The following is a 7,096-nucleotide window of genomic DNA, read 5'->3' as shown; positions in this document are numbered from 1 at the left end:
AAAATCTTGTGCTTATGTTTACACGCAAGCATTTAAATACTAATCAATAAATACAAAATCTCTCCTTTGTTTAATCAGAAGACTTCAGCCGATTTAAAGCGAGACAGAAGTAGTGCAGTATCACAGGTATAGCGACAAATAAACTTACCCTCTATTTCTAGCTCTCACTTGCATTTATCGGCACACACATGCAAATAATATAGAAGGAAACAAATACAACTTTATTGCATTGTGGAAGGGGGGAGAAACCGATGTGCTGAGGCTGCAGTGACTGAAAGCTCCGATGATCTGTATCCAAATGATGATATCAGATGGCTGTCACAAACTATAGTGAGTTATTTGTAAGTAGAGCCAATAACTGCTCAGATACACAGTCACTTGTAATAAGGAATTAACTGCAAATCCACTATACACATACACAATAATGTTTTATATGCAAAAGTATATATTTCTGCAATGCTGCATGTTTTCCCACGGGCTGCAAACAATAATGTTTTATATGCAAAAGTATATATTTCTGCAATGCTGCATGTTTTCCCACGGGCTGCAAACAATAATCCACAAGCGGAGCGAAAGATAACTGCTCCGATACATTGTAGCTAATCTCTACCATGCAGATGACTCAGAGCCTTTTGCATGCAAACACAGAGAGCTATGCGTTGTCACGAATGCTGCCACAGGATATACAACAGATTTGTTTCAATCAATACACAGAGCTAATGCCAGCATGAGGATTCCTTTTGAAACGATTAACTATTCTTCTCTTAAAAGAAGACCCCCCCCCCCCTTGATGTCATATGCCCGTATTATGTTAAAAAGAAGCAACAAGCAATGGAGACGCTGCAGCATTGAAAACATCTCCAGATCTCACTGACCTTGCGCACCTCAATCATCAAAATGTTATAAAGCCATCGCTCAGGTTATCAAAAGGAATATTATTGTTGAACTCCTCCCCAGGCGTGTACTTGCGCGTTTATAGACATCACCCCAGAACTTAGTTGACTATGTGACATCCGGTGGCCATGGTGAACTTTTGATATTGAATTGCTGAGACCGGTGGCATATACCATGAAGCAGGCTAATACTGTCATCTTTCCTGCACAGGCTTATACAGCGATGTAACTGCTCAAAAAAAAATCATAACTTTTCTGCTACCACTCGCAACTAATTTATTTCCGTTCTGTGAACAACTATATTTATTTCCTTTTTCTGTTTTTATAAAGTGCCAACATGCCCTGAGCGAACGAAAGTGCTTCGCAATATCGACATGAAAACGCGTTTACAAAAATAACATAATTAGGGGGCATTAAACACAGTTTAAACAAAATCAAGACAGATAAGAAATACGCTTACAATTACTTACACAAATGCAATAAAAAGCGGCGAGAACGTAAGCAACATACAAATAACAACCTCGTGGCATTGCTGTCGGGAGGGGGGAGGAGAAATGCGAGACATGGCCTGGCGGCCGTGAAAAGTATGCTTACACAATCGTCCATGGTGTTTGGGAGAGGAAGGAGGGGGGTGGACGGCGCAGGACGAAGGGGGAGAGGTATGAATGAGCTCAAGAATGTCAGAAAAACGATTGTAACTCAATTTAGGAGTTAATTGGTTTTGTGTCCCTTTAATAGAAACAAAATCTCTCATTTGAAGAGGAAGATTTTCTGCAGAGGTGAGGAGGAGCGTGGAATCGGAACATGCTGTAAACCATTTAAATAGGTGGCGGTCGCTGGCCTGGGCGCATCCGCTGCACGATATGCTTGCAGCCATTTTAAAGTGCTCAATTTCCGTATTTGATTTACAGAACGTTCATGAAGTAAAATACTTTTTGGGTATTTTGGTTGCACAACACATGGTAATGTACTTTTTTCGTCGTTTATGGAGGTCGTTTATGGAGTATTCGGTGTGCCTCTATTTAAAATATGTCGACATTTAAAACTAGTTACGAGCAGCGCATTATGATGTGACGTCTTCAATCACAATGTAAAAGAAGACTTGGCATGCTACAAACGATCATGTGCTTCCTTTTATTTTGTATTTTCTGGTTAACTATATTAACGGTATAGCAATGCAATAGCAAAACTTTGTCATGGCCACTGTCTGGGGAGGTGTATTTAAACGCACAGTGACGAGCTGCAAGTGCAAGGCAAGGGGTGGCGTTCTGAACTGCGACTTTTTTGGAGAACCTGAAGGGGTGGCTTTATAAATTTCGACGACTTTGGTGAAGGTATTTAACCAGGTTAACGGATACAGAAGGGCGAGGGCGAAAGAATCAATACCCAATAAAATGATATGTACCAATAAACGCTCTGGAGGTAGAATAAGCATAATCTGAAGAACTAACGAGGAAGCCCGTACTTAAAGTTAAAGCCCGCCGATACAACAAGCGTGTCTGGCAGAAATGAGAAGCGGCCGTGAAGCAGGGGGTGGGGCAGCAGAACCCTTTGATGTAGCTGGCGGCCGTGAACGTGCAAGCAATTAGGAGGGAGGAGAAGTGAGGCCAGGGCGCACTGCGCACGCTGGGGAAGCCAGTGGAAGGGAGGCTGATGGCTTTGATGTGGGGAAATGCGCGTGCTTGTGTTCACGTGATTTAAAGTGAACTGTTTGAAATCCGCCCGATGGTTTGAGAACTTATTGTGCCCATTAAAATTCTCCCCTATCCATTCCTGCGGATGGGATAGGCTCGACCTCAAAAAGTACCATGACACGGATAGCACGGGCCGCTTCAAAGTGTCTGTTTTTTATTACTATCCTGTTAACTAACACCCACATTTGTTCTCTACCCCCACTTGATTGCATACATGCCAACAGACATGATTCAGGAGGAAAACTTCTGATTGTTGAAGCCAAACACTGCTTTATTTTGGCTGTCTCCCACCTGAAATTGCCTAAGCTTCAACAGAGGTCAATGGGGGAAATCAATTATGTTTTTTATTTGTTTAAATGTCTCACTTTCCTCTTCCAAAATGTTAGCATGTATGAGATCGCCGTAGGACAAGACCTATTGGAGTTACCAATGCTTGTTAATTAATTCTGGAAGGGGGGGGTAGAGCCTGTGACTGGCCTCAACATTTTATTTTTGGCAGTATTACAAAGGACATACAAATCGAATTTTAGAACTCAATTTTTGTTTTCTCTATAATATTAAACCGCCAAAAATGAAATGTTGATTGTCACCTCTGGCGCGCACCTCCCATTGGGCTGAAAGGGCTTCAGCCCCCCCCCCCCCACATCGAGTGTGGCAGCCCGGGCAGAGACAGCTTCCCATGGCACACACACAGCCGCACCCGGGCACTTCACAGGCCTTTAAAAGATTATTTGCGTGTTAATGAGGCTTTGTTGTTTTTTCACACCTTCTTAGGGTCTCTGCATCCCCACTCTGCCTATTGCTCAAAGAATTAGACCTCCCCGCCCGAAATGTTTTCTTACCCAATGAAATTTGGCTCTAGTTGCACCTCTGTGTCCAGTCCTGCCAAGTGTCACACATCAGGTGTGACACTCACGCATTTCAGTGCGGTGATTCGCATCCCCGCACTGAAATGCATTGTCACGCATTTTGCCGACTCGCCAGCTCGCGCCAACTGTGCAGGCTCTGCTGCTCCGAGAGACATGCTGTCAGTGCCAACAGCTGCTGGGCTCTCGTTCCTAAATAGTTAATCACCATGGCTGCTCTCAGCTCTGGTGGCTGAGTGAGAGCGCTAGGCTACAATGTAACAAGCATGCATGGCTCCAGGATGAAATTATTCCTGCCGTGCGGTTTTGTTTGACACACATTGCAGACAATAATTACAGGGGGGGGGGCTTGCCCTCACGTCCGGAGGAATAGGAAGTTAGTGAGCACTGAGGCAGAAGCGGCTGGGGCTCAAATCTAAGTCAGGGAGCGAGTCCTCGTCGTGGCGTGCTGCACTGCTCTGTCTACGTGCGCAGCGCCGCAAATTACCTGCGCAGCGTTGCCAGCGGCGGGGACACACCATGACATTGACCCCCAGTAAATTTCACTGTCACTAGCGGCGGCACAACAGTGCCAGGACACACAGACACTGAAGTGTCGACTCATGGCCGCCCGCCCAGAGAGGCATTGGTGATCGGGGACGGCGGCACAAACTAAAATGCAGCCATGTGGGGGGGGATGAGGAGTGTGGCAGTGTGGAGTGTAGTGCTAGCACAGGCTCTGGACCCCCGCAGACAGCTCAGTATTGCTGAGGCCGATCGGGACAGTGTATTGTAGGGTGTGGTCGGAGTGATGACATTGACCTATGTGATGTATGGCTCTGTGCTGCAAATTGTTTAATTAATGGCGCGCCAATGTGCTGCCAGTCGACTTGGGGTTGGACCGCGGTTGCTGGAGTGATGGACTAGTACTGGGTTAAGTGGTGTCATCAGCCTCTGTTGATGCTGCGCGAGTCCGGAAGCTGCAGTCGAGTTTGGGGCCTCCAGACCCTAATGATGAGCTGGTGGATGGTACCGTGCCTCACCCTGAGAGACTGCCACTGACGTTACTGTCTTGGGTAATGTAATTGCTATTATATTTCATTTATAATGCGCCATGAACATACCTGCTGAAAGACGGGTTTTACAATGTACCTAATTTACTCCACACAACTGATGGAGCAAGGATTCGCACGTAAAGCGACTTGCTCTCACTCATGAACCTCGTTCAAAATTATAATCATAATAATCCAACTGTTCGTCTTGTATTTAGCATTTCCCCAACACGCGGGCGTTCCCGAGAGGCTTGCCTGTGTGTCTTTTCATTCTCACAATGCTTGCACTAAGGAAATGGCTGCTTTGCAGAAATTCGGTCTGCGCATGCGTCGGTCATACCCATGTGATGTGACGCACTCGCATTCTGGAGGGAATCTGTTGCTCATGCGCACTATTGCAAACATGGCCGCTTGTCTCTCACCACGCTCTATGCTTGCCACTGCTGCTTTAGCCTATCTGTCTTTTCCCACTAAACTTTAATGCTATAGATGTTATAAAGTAAGGGGTGTGTAAAATTTTATCACGGTATACAGTGTGATCATTTTATGTGTGATTTTAATTTGTTCTCGCTTACTTTTCATGTATCGCGTCTCTGGGGGCTGGGACACACATGAGCGACGCCATGTTGAGGCTCCTCTGAGTATTGCCATGTGACCTGGGAGAAACTCTACTGCGCAGAAGCTGAATCAAGCCAGCTGGCTCCTGAAGCCCGATGCGCCTGAGAACCCAGCACAAGACGATGAAATTCCACCTTGAACCTCAGAGACATTGTTGCTATACCCTGTACACTCGTATTTTCTATTGTATTCCTATGGATGGGAACGTGAATCCAAGGGGCGGATAAGCAAAATTTCAATATTAATGATGGGAACGTTGAATTCTAGGAGGTGACATGACCGAATCACCTCTCCCGACCAATCATAATGTACGAAATTGTCATTTGCAACATTGGTGGGTGGTCTAAGGGACCCCAAACAGTATAATTGCCCTAGTGTAGCTTAGGAAAATTGTCCGACTTGTCCGAGTAGCAGACCTGTCACTGACCCTACGATCTCTATAGGTGCTCAATCTAGAGTGCTGCGGAGCACTCTGTCCATACTTTCCACAAACTCCTAGGGGTGGAAATAGTCTTAAGTGCTGGCGAAGCACTTTGCTGGGGAAATTCGAAAACCCAATCGGGGTTACTGGCGGATTACTTGCAGAAGGGGTAACGCAGGCGTTGCATCCGAAGCTGTGGGTGTTGGTCGTACCTGGGTGAGCCCAGTCCTGTCCCAAACCTGAGGGGTATCCTGTCCTGACTGCCCGTGAGCTGTACCTGCTCGCATTCTGGCATTCCTTTTCTGAGGGTTCTTGTCCCCGTCCTTCCAAACTGACCCGTGGCCAGGGTTAGTCCTCATTCCTAATTAGGTAAATATTATTTGTGGGTTTGCGTCTCTCTCTCTTACTCTCCTTTTCCTTAATTAAAGCACTCTCGCCTGTTATATTGCTCTATCGCCTTGAAATGCAAATTATATGAAATTGATTATTAGAATTGTTCCACTTCTCTCCCCACCTGTAGGAAATTATCTGACTGTTATATTTTAGTATGTTCCTGATTTTCCCCTTCCCTTTAGCATGGTTGCAGTGAACTTAGTAAGAATAGCATGAGTAGCCTAGCTTAAATATACATTCTAGATCCTATTCATGTCCCTCGCCCTAGTTTAAACTTGTGCTGAATAGCGTGTTCCCTAAATGCTCAGATCCCATAGTGTTCCCATATACTCAAATGGTCCTTGCTCTAATTCATAGCTATATTTTGGTTGTGATCCTAATGCTTGATGTGTTATTTTGTATTTTGCTTATCTTGGCATATTCACTTTGAAAATCTTTACATAAACTTTTAAACACATCAGGTGTCTGTGGTTATTTTACGGATTACAGTGTGGACAATGTATTTGGGTTTATGAAGTATATTCTTTCCTAGAAAACCTGTCACCTGTCCACTGCTAGCTCCTGATCTGTTGGGAGTAATGTGCCTGTGGTAAGTCAGGTACATGAATAGTAAGTGGTGTAAGAGTCACCCCCCGAATTACTCATAGTGGCGTGCAAGAAATCACCCGGTTCACGCAAAACTCAGTCTTGGTTATACTCACGTCAGGGCCCAGTGCGTGGGGAAAATTGGTAAATTCGTGACCCGGGTGACCTGCGCGCTCTATCAGTAATTTTCTGGTAGCAGAGGTGATGGTTAGGACTAGTTAAGATAGGTAGACAGGATAGTTGATAGACAAACCGTGAAAATAAAATGTGCTGCTGATTTTCTACTGTATTGGTTCAAATTTTGCAATGTTTTAAGGATTTATATGTAAATGTATATGATTTTTGCATTGCTGCTATAAGTGTTACATGTCGTATTAACAAAGAACTGTTTGTAAGCGTTCAGTGTAGTCCGAATCCCCGGGGAAGTATATAGCTAACGGTGAGTAGAATCCGGTTAGCTGGAAAAGTCACTTGTTTAGAGTCATTAGTGTAGGGTTAAGAATACCTGGAAGCACTAATTAGGATCCTTTTTTGCATCTGTATAAATGATAGCTACGAGTCCTTTATAAAACTTTCATTGTGATATCACCTAGTA

This window comes from Lissotriton vulgaris, chromosome 4_1 (assembly GCF_964263255.1).
Source record: "Lissotriton vulgaris chromosome 4_1, aLisVul1.2, whole genome shotgun sequence".
Taxonomy (NCBI): domain Eukaryota; kingdom Metazoa; phylum Chordata; class Amphibia; order Caudata; family Salamandridae; genus Lissotriton; species Lissotriton vulgaris.
This window is presented reverse-complemented; position numbering follows the sequence as displayed.